The following is a 13,321-nucleotide window of genomic DNA, read 5'->3' on the forward strand; positions in this document are numbered from 1 at the left end:
CTTGAAGCGCATTCAGCTTGCGTTATTCTAATGTCCTGCACAGTCCCAGGACCTGTTTTGTCTGTTTAGCTTTCTATCTATAATGACTCACCTCTACTTTTGTTTACGTTTCTACATAAGACCCTCTTTTCATCTTTTAAGCCAACCTCAATGGCTCTTTTTGGGTTTTTTTTTTTAACCTCGTCTTTTGGGCAATATTAAAGACAACCAAGTGGTCCCCTACAATACACTCAAAATCAAATGTCACTCAAGCTTGACAGGTGAGGACATGAAATAGTATTAATTTGATTTGATTTGCATCAATAAAGCCATGTAGAATTACTTAAACCAAACTGTCATAGGATAAGTAACATGGAATACCTTAAATAGTAAATTAACATTTTCAATAACTCTTTGATTTTTTTTATTTGAAAGGCCAGACTTTCACTGGAGTGTACACTCGAAAGAAATTTTGAACACCCTTGAAGGTAGAGTCAAAGAGTGGGCCTTTGGTTGCTGGCACACGTGCAGGTGCTGTTGAATAAAATCCAGATGCAAGAAGCTGAGGTTCTCGGATTCTTCTATCTTGTGGAAGCTTCCTTTATATTCAAGTAGGCATTTAATTCCCCTGATTAGAGTAGGGCATTACCCATAAGCATGAGAGGTTAGCATTTTATTCAAATATATGTGGAATAGCTGTTACCATTACTGCCTGCAGAGGTTGGTACTTAGACTATCTTGTCTACTTACAAACATCCTGATGAATAAGTAGGGTCTTCCCTACTGGGACAAATATCTCCATGTGTTTGACAACCCTGCTTGGCTTTCCAGCCTCCTGTTTTATTCAGAAGTACTTGTGTAAACCTTTCTTGATGGGGAAAAGGTATCAGAAAGGCATACTGAATAAATGCACAAGGTGGAGTGAGTAAAGTCACTCATTTCTATATAAGTGTTTAGGGAAATTACCAAAATTTAATTGTTTATCTACAGTATGGTAGACACAGTCCTAGACCCAGAGTTTTAAAAGAAGAAAGAGACATACCCCGTGCCATGATAGAATTCTGGATTCCTTCCAGACTGGTCACTCTGAGACACTTCATAATATTACATAACCTCCTGGTCCCTTTTTAGCAGGATTTACCAAAGCAATGTTTTCTGTGATATGGCTACTGGGTAACTTGGTGTTGTATTCTCTGGAATTTAGAGCCCCGAGGTGAGATCAGAATTATAGTTGGGAAGAAAGTCAAAACTCCCATCAAGTCTTTGGATTAATGCCTGTCCAGGTCTTCAAGTGGCTTAAGCAGTGAGTGCACTAAATATTAACAAAGCAATTCTTCCACACCGACTCTGTAGATGCTGACGTTATGTCCCGATTACTTTATCAGCTCCCGTTTTCTCATATTAGCTCCACCAAAATGATGCACATTTCTGTCTTGAAATTTTTATTGGCTTCATTTTCTACCCAGGATAATCAAACAAATAAAGATAATTGGGCAAATTAAGATGAAAAAAAGCATGCTAATCACTTGTCATTGTGTTCTCATCAACAGATAAATTCATCTAATTCCAATGCTTCCATTTAATCTACTTCCTTTCAATTTGGGTAATGTCCTACTCTAATCAGGGGAATTAAACGCCTACTTGATTATAAAGGAAGCTTCCACAAGACAAAAGAATCCAAGAACCTCGGCTTCTTGCATCTGCGTTTTGTTCAATGGCACCTGCTCATGTGTCAGCAACAAAAGGCCCCTCTTTAATTCTACTTTCAGGAGTGTTCAAATGAAAGAAAAGTAAATTTTGCGTGATGATCAATACTTGTGTTCTGTATAGGAAAAGGACGTATACTGAAGAAAGGTGCAAACAAAGGCTAGACTGAAATTCAAAATACATTCCTCTCCTCCAAAATTAAATATACACGCAATAAATCTACTGGGTCTCTAGGCTATATTAACTCAGTCACAGTTTATTCATAATAACTTTTTTCCTTTCATCTGTAGATTTGGGAGTTGGGGTTGGGGGAGCCCACCAAACAACATAATGACAAACAGCTGTTGGATATACCAGAAATTTCCTAAGGAGCAAAATATGAGCAATGTTACTTCTCTTATTTTTGTGTGTTTTGAAGGCTTCGTGTCACAGAACAGTCTGTTCATGATATATTTGCCATGTCACATTTTAAAAAAGTGACGTTATATAATGGGCTTACTCTTGCTCAGTATGTTGGAAACAATATTTTCCTGAGTATAACCAGGTAGTGAAGTCCTATCAAAATCCCCATCCACAATGGTCCTAGCTACTGTCCTTCCCTGTCATGTTGAACAGCAGCAGTTACTCTGATGTTTCCCCCTTGTTCTGAGATACTTCCAAAACAGCTCAGAAAAGCACTGTAGTGAAGCAAAAAAAGCCAAGACACAAATCCTGCCACCCAAGAATTCTCTAGAGCCTTGTGAGCTCCCTCCAGAATGTGCTTCAAAGCAAGGGGCTTTGTCATTTTTCTGACAAGACATTAAACACTAGAGAAGAGCCCTTCCACTTGCTCTGTATTAAAATTCAGTTTCATTTTAAAAATAAAAGTTGTGTTAAATCAAACTGTTTGCCTCTTATTTGTGTAAAATGCAAAATAGCATCATATTGATTCGTGACGTCTTCTGGAGCTACATCCTTCTCTGGTCAGAATCTCTAAGAGACCAGGGATCCCTTTTGTTGTGTTGAACCCTGAATCTATTTTCTAAGATTCATGCTCATTAGATTCGACATGAATATAACAGGTAACAGTAGAATTTGATGATTTTATTTTTAAATTTATAAAACTTTTTCTTAGTTACACAGTTATCCAGCATATTAGAAGTGACTTCCATTCTATTTAATCCAATGCCCTGTCTACCTGCTGCTTCTGAGAAAACTGTCCTCGGCAACTGTCCTGCAGATGTGGCCATGATTGGTTCAGCAATACACCATGACTGACTATTGGGTTACAATGTAATCTTTCATTGTAAGCCACAGCTTTGGGATAGTTTATTGGACAATTATACTTCTTTTTTAAAGTCATTTTTAAAATTCATTATTTCTTCTATCTGGTTTTTGAAGCTACATGAAGAAGGTTTTATTATGATTCTTACCTTACAAAGTTGGAAATTTGATACTCTTAAAAGTGTTAGTTCATTAAGTTCATCAAAATGAGGGCTCACATATATGCTTTGTATCCATCCTCCTATTGTCTCAACCATAAAATATCTATTTGCCCATTACACAAAGGAATGGATGCCTGCTGATGCTCAGCTTGTTTCCTCCACTCAAACAATTCATAATTCCATGCCTAGGGAATGGTGTCACCCAAAGTGAGCGAGTCTTCTTATCTCAATTAATGTAATCAAGATAACCTACACACACATACAAACACACACACACACACATACAAAGAGAGAGAGATGCTCTCAAGCCAACCTAATCTAAGCAATCTGTCATTAATACTTAATATTTCCTTTCTAGATGATTCTAGATTATGTCAAATTGACAACTAAAGCTATCATAATTGGTCCCTTGTCAACTTGTCACACAAACATCACTTTGAAACCATAACAGTGTATGCTTTGCCTACTATGCTTCATGTTTATCTCATAATATAAAATACAGTTCAACTTTAAAGGTCCCCATAGGCTTTAACAACTCCAAACCTTTAAAAGCCTAAAATCCCTTAACTGTGAGAGATTACATACTTCCAACATATAATGGTACAGATTAAATATTCCCATGCTGTAATGGAAGGCTGGGTTATGAGTGACCAAACTAGAATCTAGCAGGGAAAATACCAATTCCTGCAGCAAAATGTCCATCACTACAAACTATTAGTTTTTATTAATAGAATCCAACAATCACCAGTTTCAATTAATGTACAGTTCAACTTTCCCCCAACTCTGCCTAGTGTCTCATTGGCTCAAGGCAGTAAAATGCTTTCATGATTCCTTTCTCTTTCACAGCTACCATGAGGTAAGTGTTCCTAGTTACAATACACTCTCATTGTCATGACTTGATGCCTAACAACAGAGGCATTAGCATAGCAGCCTGCTGACCCGGAGTCACTGAAACCATGAGATAATAGGTCCTTTTGTCCCTTTAAACTGCTTACCTTAGGTACTTTTCCATGGTGACCAAAAACTGACACAGTAAAATCAGCACTGAAGAGGCAAAACCTTGTTGTGACAAACCCTGACCATGTGACTCTTAAATCTTTACAGGTGGTAGGAGGGAGGACATTGAAAATGTTTTGAGATGGAGGTAACGAAAGACTACCACCAACCAAAAAAGTACACATAGAGCGACCCATGGCTCCAGCTACATATGTAGTAGAGGATGGCTTTGTCCGGCATCAACGGGAGGGGAATCCCTTGATTCTGTGGAGACTGGATGCCCTGATTTAGGGGAATGCTAATGTGGTGAGGCATGAGTGGGTAGGTGTGGGGGAGCTTACTCATAGAAGCTGGAGGAGGCGTGGGATAGGGGATTTACAGAGGGAAACCAGGAAGAAGGATAACATTTAAAACATAAATAAATAAAATAATCAATTAAAAAAGATATACTCAAACAAACAGACTTGGAATCCTGCCTGAAGAGTTTAATAGGAACTTATCCAAAGAGTATAGAAGACAATGATTAACACAAATGAGGAGAGTAAACACTACTCATTAGATTATAGAAGGGCACACATACTCTACTGACAATCATGTTATGTTCTGGCAGAGAACTCAGCTGTCTTTTGTACCTTCTCCAAGAATTTCTGTGAGGCTGGATTGAAAGGTTAGGGATTAACTGATGGGCGGAATTTCAAGGTGGCTTAGCATTCCACCTGTGGCATGAGTCTTGCTGGCTGCTTTCAATCCAGTTTACACTGAGAACTATAAAAAAAAGAAGCAAAACAGTAGAGTGCAGGGATTAGCAAAGCTTACAGATTGGCCAGAGATGAAGCAATCTGAATGTTTGGTACAAGAAAGGCTTGCTAAAGAGATTAGTATCATAAAGGAAGCCAGGCATTTTGCATTAGGATAATAGGAAAGATGCTTTGAGGGCATATGGAGTCATCAGTAAGCACAAAGCCAAGGGTAGGAAAGTGTAAATTCACTTGGAAGGCTTTTCCCTTGAGCAGAGAGAACCCCTAGAATATGTTGTTCACCAAGAGCTGCCTAAGGAGATGTTTCCCTGGGGTCAGCCATGTGGGCATATGGAGGATACCACAGCTGTGAAAAAAAGTGGAGCAGCCTTTTATTTCGAGCTGGCAGCAGACCTGTGGTATTGTCCACATGCTACTAGTTTTCTGGGCATAGAGCATGCAATAGTTACAGGCAATGTCAGTCTTGGAGTGGGTAGCAGGGCTCAATCCCTGCAGGCAACCCTGGTGGATCTCAAGATGCACTGAAAACTCTCGGAAGTTAGAGACACCAGTAATGTGGACTATCTGACAGGGAAATTTGTGGGCAATGAGCAGATACAGGCCAGGAGAGAGGCCATGCAGGAAGGTTAAGCTTCCTCACTTCAGGACCACACAGGCCCCTTTGAACTCTTACCAGGCCTCCCAACACCATATAATGAGCTATAAAACTTGATATCTTTCCTGCCCAATCTTGTACTTGCTTTGGCTGAATCCCTTCTCTCTACATTCTAATTCTTTCCATTTAGAATGAGAACTTCCATTGTGTGCTATTGTATCTTCTAAGTGCATAACTCTATTTTTACTTTTATAGGGGCTTACAGATAAGTCTTCTCCACGTGGGTATTGGTTGAGCTTGTGAAAATGCTGGAAGTGGAATTCTTGGAAGAGCAATAATACATTTTCAACAATAAACAGGACAGTTAAATCAGTTACTTAGTTAGGAGTATTAGCTTGTGATTCTTGTTACGGGGCAAATAGAATCTAAGGAGGTGTGTTTGTTTAAATCCACTAGTAAGTTAGACAGAACTGTGAAATGTATCACCTTCATCTACTCATGTGGACTCCTTAGCTGTGCACGTTACTATCTTTGTAAAATCAGGATCCAAATTGGTAAAGAGTAATTCTTTTACCAAGAATGATGTAACTTCAATATATGAGAACATGCAAAACTGGCACAGGCCAGGATATAGGTTCAGTGAATCAGAGTGTTTGTCAGGAAGCATGAGGACTTGAGTTTAAACCCCATATGAAAGTTGCATCTGTGGCACACAAAAAAACTTGGATGTGTAGCACAGATGTTCCTTCTGGGAGTTAAAAGGCAGCAATAGGAGAATTTTCAGAAGCCCATGGGCCAGCTAGGCTGCAGAAAAACAACAAAGGAGACTCTTCTGGTTGGTTTTGTGTCACACAAAATCTGAAGTCATCTAAGAAGAGAGAATGATACTTGAGAAAATGTCTCCATGAGATTTGTCTGTAGGTAAGCCTGTGGGGAATTTTTAAATAAGATATTGATATAGGAGAACCTGTGTACAGTACTACTGCCTGAGTAAGTGGTTTGGGGCTATATAAGGAGGCAGACTGAGTAAGCCATGAGGAAAAAGCCATTAGACAGTGACCCTTTATGGCTTCTGCTTTACTTCCTGCCTCCAGGTTCCTGTTCAGACTTCCTTCAAGGATGAACTGTGCTGTGGAATTATAAGCTGAAATAAAGCCTTTCCTCCCCACATTGCATTCAATCAAGCTATTTTATCGCAGCAATAGAAACACTAACTATGACAGATTTTGTCTCAAGCAAAATGGAAGTCCAGGATCAATACCAAAGGTTGTTCTCTGACTTCCATGGGTACATTGTGGCAGATGTACACCCACTTTAAAATACAAATGCACCCATGTATTCATATATTGATACATTGTGTCTATACATGCATGCATTGGATGCATACAAATGCTAAAATGAAGAATTGCTAGATATGAAAGAATGAAACTAGACACATTTGTAAGATATATTGGCAAATGAAACAGTTGTGGCATGAAACCTATTGTAAAATTCCATTATTACATTCATATCCATGTACACAAATACAAAAGCAAATCAACACATGGATCTAGAGAAGAGTATGCAAACACACATACAAACCAAAGAATGATTTGTGAGTTTGGGGTTTAGAATGCTCCAGCTTTAAAATTTCTAATAAAATGGACTTGAAGACATTGCGTCTGGATACTCCTTTCCAGAAATTCTTACATCACTTGTCAGTACACAACCTTCAATCGCTGGCCTTTCTAGAACTGTTTCAGCTTCAAGCAGCTGCTTTGCATAAGGTCACACAAAGTTAGCCCCACATTGAATAGTTCATCAAGAGCAGCGTTCAAGACCCTAGACCTTTTAAGGCAATAGTGAATACTCTAACGGCCATTTTAACTTTGAATCTTCTGTGAGGTCAGCTAAGGATATTCAGCCTACATCGTGATGGCTTTCTCTACTTAGCTTTTTCCTTCTTTTTCTTTCTGCTTCCCTCCATTCCCTTCTCCTTCTCTCCCCTCTCCTCTCTTCCTCTGTCCTCCTCTGTCTTCCCCTATCCTCCTCTCCCCTTCCTTTCCTTTTCCTTCCCTCCCCTCCCTGCCCTCCCCTTCCCTAGCTTCTCTCTGGTTCCTGATCCTTCATCGGTATTAGTAAAGAGCTCCTGTGATAATCACTCTACACTGGAACTGTTGTCTCAGAATTTGCTTCCCACCAAACTTGGTAGGTGCAGTGATCTCTGAGGTAATGATAACATTTCTGAAAAGCTGTATGTTCTACAAAATTACACAGTAAAATCAACCAAGCTTCTGTAAAACATGCACAACAAAAACAAAACAAAACAAAAACCCCAAAGTCCACAAACACACAGGTTGGGGCCTTAAGCCCTGATTTCTGCTTCCACCTTCAGAGTTCAAATCTTCAGGGAACATGGTTCCTGGAGGAATAAGACTCATTTTAATTAACAAGGAGTTCCTTTCTTTATCAGTCATCTTTTGTTGCAACCCACAGGTCAACATCAAGAATCTGCCTGGATCTCTTTCCACCTTATCATTTGAGATGAGCTCTCTTACTGAGCCTGGAGCTAATCAATTACCCAGACTAGTCCTTGGAATCTAAGTATTGGGGGAACACGCGCACGCACACACACACACACACACACACACACACACACACACACACACACACACTGTTGTTCAGAGTTATTCTTACAGACATGGGATTTTGACATGGGAGCTAGCAATCTGAATTCGGAATTTCATGCATACACCATGCACTTAACCACTGGGCCATCCCCTCAGCCTCAAAATATTTCCTTCACAATTTCTTGCTTTGTGCTCCAACTTGATCAGATGGCCCAAAACAGTGGAAACAGAAGCAGCTCAGCCACTCCTTGCATTGAGCCACTCCTGCAGGCTTTCCTTACATTTTCTTTCTAAGCTCTACCTGAGTCACTGAGACATTTTATTTAATGTAGTAAAGCTTATCCTCACCACTTCAAAATACTAATAAGCTGGAAAATCTTGTGCAGGAGTCAATGTAGATTTGGTGGTAGAGAGCATAAGTCCTGATTCTTGTTATAAATGCAAGGTCCAAAAGAGTTGAGACAGATTGTCCAAGAAATGTCCATGTGCTGTTAGCTGAACTAAGGTTTGAAATGCATGTGTATGAGTGGTGAATAAATTTTAAACAAAGGAAACCTATGTAATGATGATATTTTGGTACAAGCTTGGACTAACAGGCATGGTTCAACTTCAAGTTCCTGGGTATTTTTGGACACTAATCTCTGAAGACAGAATTGTCCTTATCTCTCCATTTATTTTGATTTGCATGTTCATTGGTCTGCCATAAATTGAGTTAGTGTTCACTACTGCTATGATATGGGACCCTAATGCCTCAGGGTTATGGACAAAAGGCTGAGGGAGCTTAAATGCCAGATACCTAAAACATGAGGATGCTAGGGGAATCGGCTACCTTCCCCCTCCCAACCTAACACCATAGAGCCAGCTCCCCCAATGACAACCCTAATCAAAACTTATTACCCTGACAACTATCATGCTTCACTCCTTCGGCTTTATAAGGTTTCCCCTCACCTCACCCTTCTCCTTGAGTTTGTAGTGAAACATCTTCCAACACTCCTGCCCTGGCCGATGGCACGAAATCACACAAGCCTTGCTCCCAGAGACCCTGGCCACCATCTCAGGGGCACGAGTACTCTTTTCCCCTATAGTAAGCAAAATCAGTTCTCTGAAGCTCTTCCCAGGTCTTCACTGCCAGGGCACCCATCGCAACCTAGATCCTGCCCTACATTCACCCAGGTCTGGCTAAGCTTCCCTCCCTCCAGTTCAACTCGGTGCTCAATAGGCTAGGCTACGCAGAGCAGGAAGCAAACACCAGGAGGCACCATGGTTTGAATAGGTACCCTTCATAATTTGTGTATTGTCAATGTGACTAAGAACTAAGGTTTTCAAGAGTACATTAGGCCATAAAGACAGCTGTGGCAGGGACGAAGGCTTCATAGAGCCTTCTACTAGATTTTTCCTTTTGGTTTATACCATGAAAGAATGAAGAAGATTCTTGCCAGGCTAAATCCCACTCCCTTGACCTTGGACTTCAGAGCTGTGTTAGACTAAATTTTTCTTCTTTGCATGGAACCTAGTCTTTACATGCCTATAAGATGTTCCAAGCTGACCAAGAACTCCATTCTTGTATTTTCCATTTATTTTGTGAATAAGTACATGAGACAGGGGGAGTATTCTATTCTTTTTGCACTTTTCAATATAGTCCCCTGGTTCCCATATTTTAAAGCAGGGTTAAAAGCAATCATTCGGTACAGTAGAAAAACCTTGAAGTCAAAAGCCTTGGATTCATGTCTCAGCTCTGCCCTTCACAGCATGGCCTCCTGGATGAGAGTAAACTATGAATTAAAAACTAGAAAGATCACTTAATGCCACAATACATCACACAGTAATGGGCACCATCCCGTACTCCTCATGCCCACCTCATCGAGCCTTTGAGTCTGTACAGCTTTTCCCATGCTTCTTCCCCTAGTACTTAACCACAAAGCAACAAATAGGAAAAAAACTGGAAATATGCACAAGAGCCAACCAGGTGTTGATGAAGGGTACCTGCTTTAGAGATGTGCTTAGGCTGAAGGAGTTCTGACTTAGCTGGGCTCAGAGGCAGGGGACAACTTGCCACTGTATTCTGAGTTAAAGTGACTAGAGTCACTTTCAAAGAGGAACTCCTTTATGCTGTGCTGCTGTGATGAGCAGTTCATTAGGTTGGAGATGCCTGAGAATTGGGCTATGACTTTGGTGGAAATTATTTCCAAGATAAATAACATCCTTACTGCATCCCGATGCCCAGTTGACACATACTAGGAGAATCCTTAAGTTGATTTGGCCCTGTATTCTCATGTCTTAAAATTTATACTTTAAATGTATTGCTCTCAGATGAGTAATTTTTCGTATCCTTAAGGGAATATATCATTTTGTCTCAGATGGCATGATGATTAATCTTGATGTTCAACTTGACAGGGTTTAGAACTGCCTAGGAGACAGACCTCTAGGCACCTCAGTGAGTGTACCTCTGAAAAGGTGCAGCTGAAGTGGGAAGGCCCTGGGTGTCGGTGGCGGCATTCCATGAGCTGCGGCCCAAAAGGAATAAAAAGGAAAAAGAAAACTGAGTGGCATCCTTTAGCTCCTTCTCCTTTTTGGATGAACACAATGTGATCAGCCCCATGCTCCTCTTGCTACCATATCTCTCCACCGGGACAGACTGTGTCCCCTAGGACTGTAAGCCAACTAAGTCCTACTTCGGTTATGTTGCCTTCATTTTGTGACAGCAATAAAAATAATAACTAATACAGATGGTAAACCAAGCTCTGGCTTAACACAGCTGCCCTCAGAAACTTAATGGACATGAAGAGCCACCACTGAGGTGCCGATGCACACAAGCCACTACGTTATCATATCATCCCCATCAAGGGATCAAAACCCCTTTGGCTTCTGTACCTAATTCAGGCAGGTCTCAGATGCATGGATCCCATACACAACTCCTGTCCATTTTTGTCTATAGAAATGGTCTTCTACTCAACTGTTCCTTAGTACACAGGCAAAGTCATAGTTCTTCCTGGCTTCAACTCAGAGGTTCATGCTGGAGCCATCAAAGGGTTACTAACTTATTCTGCAATTGCCCATTCATATCAGACGTCAGTTGGTTTAAAGCAGATTCAAAGTAATAGTGACAAAAAGAGTTCAGATAATTCTCAGAAATAGATCTGCTATTATCTCACTCTCCCTCATCTAGCCCAAAGAATCTCTTTAACAGGGTTCTGTAGACTAGAGTTTCCCATATTTTCTCAAACCTGTAGTTTAGTGTAAATGTTTTATAGTCTGAGTTGTTCAAGTCTTTCTGGTCTTGGCTTCTGACAGTCAAAAGCAACCTTTTGTTTGTTTGATTGTTTGATGCCTGCTGGGCTGTAAACCCTACTGACAAAACAGGAGAGATTGTTTATTAGAGAAGAGATAACGCTAAGAACAGAATATGTGGGAGCTGAAAAGATCGTGACAGATACCAGCTGCTCTTCCAGAGGTTCTGAGTTAAATCATGAACAACCACATGTTGCCTCACATCTGTAACTGGATCTGATGGTCTTTCCTACCCTTCAGGTACGCACGCAGACAGAGCATTCATGCAAGTAAATAAACCTAAAGGAGAAGGAATATAATATATATTGATTGTGCACTTCTGTGTTCACACACCATACCTGCTTGATACCCAAGCCCATCTCATCTGTCTGGGTTCTGCTTACACAGCTCAAACACAAGAGTAATCTTTCTCTTGGCAACCCCACCCATTCTTCGGGTTATTCCATTAGGAGTTAATCGTAATGATTTGAAATGTGTCAGTACAGAACTTCCCTGGGTACAAACCAACATCCTGAGGAAACCAAATGAGAGAGAAAACAAAGCACCCATTCTATAGTGTCACTCCCGAAGGTCTCACCACACTAACTGCCCAAAGGCAGAAATCAGTACCACAGTGTGTGTCTAATGGAAACAGTTTTGTAACCACAGTGGTTTCTGTAGCTCTTCAGCCATCCTGAGTGAGTAACCAACTTTTGATCAGTCACACTCATCTCTCTCTCAATGAAGGGGCTTGAGCCCTATCACACACAGATGTGCGTTGATTAGTGAAATTCAGAACCCTGCATTAGTACCCAGTTCCACAGGTTCCCACATCGCTGCCTGACCCTGTCTGCAGCCTTGACTTCACTCTTTTCCGTCCCGTAAACCGCTCGCCTTCCCGTTTGTCCTTGGTGCTACACTTCTGATTAACACGGGCTGTATTTCTCAGAACTTTCTCTGGATTTTGGGTCCGCTTTGTCCATGGCTATTATCCTTTCAATAGCATATTCTGGGGAAAGTTTTCCATCTTCCCCTCATAGGCTCCCTTTTCTGTTTTGTCAGAAACAATTTGTCAGATTGTTTATGCTCCCATTCTGTCCCCGTGGCGATTGGTTGGAACACAGAGACAGTTGTTAACTAACTGAACAGACATATTATCCCAGTTGTTAAGTGAGACCCAAGACTTTTATTTCATGGTGACCTTCTCTACCCTCTTTCCCATTTCATCTTCATGGTTCTTTTTCCTTTAATGGCAATGCTTGCTTCCAGCAAACACTACAATCAGCTGGATGGACAAATGTGTGCTGTTTTCTTTTTTCTCCCTCAGGGCCAATTACAAGCTATGGTGATGATTTTCCTGTAGGGTCACCCAGACCTTGTTTAATGAGCAACATAAATTTGCCAGGCAATACTGTGTCTCAGGATTAGGGTCAGAGCCTGCAAAATGATCTGCAAAGTAAAACAGCGACAACAACAACAAAAAAGTTTTTGCAACACCCAGTGACAGTTTCTTTCTCCATCAAATGTCATTTATTCGGCTTTGTGATATTTACAGTATATGGTGTTAATATAATGTCACACCAATTAAAGGGAAAATAGCAACTCATTTTCCGAAGAAATAATAGAGTTTTCAAGTTGGCTGGATGTCCTCAAAAGTTCGTAATCACAGACTCCACTGTTGTTATTGTTTCCGATCTGAAGTGTGGGTTATCCGCAGATCCGATGCTATTCTAGATCTTTTGCCGCTCGGTTCTTCCCAGCTTCAGCTTGTGGGGATGCGATATTACTTCACCCATTGCTGCTAAAAAATACCTGCTGAAAAAAAATAATGTATGGAAGGAGAGGTTTTCCTGGCTTGCATTTCGTGGGGATCATTCCTTCCTGGTAGGGAAAACATGGTAGCGAGCAGGCACGGCATGGGGGTGGGGACCTGCTGGCTGGAGTGCAGGGCCAGTGAGAGTGGAGAGATAAATGCTTGTGTTCCCT

This window comes from Rattus norvegicus, chromosome 11, assembly GCF_036323735.1.
Source record: "Rattus norvegicus strain BN/NHsdMcwi chromosome 11, GRCr8, whole genome shotgun sequence".
NCBI classification, from domain to species: Eukaryota; Metazoa; Chordata; class Mammalia; order Rodentia; family Muridae; genus Rattus; species Rattus norvegicus.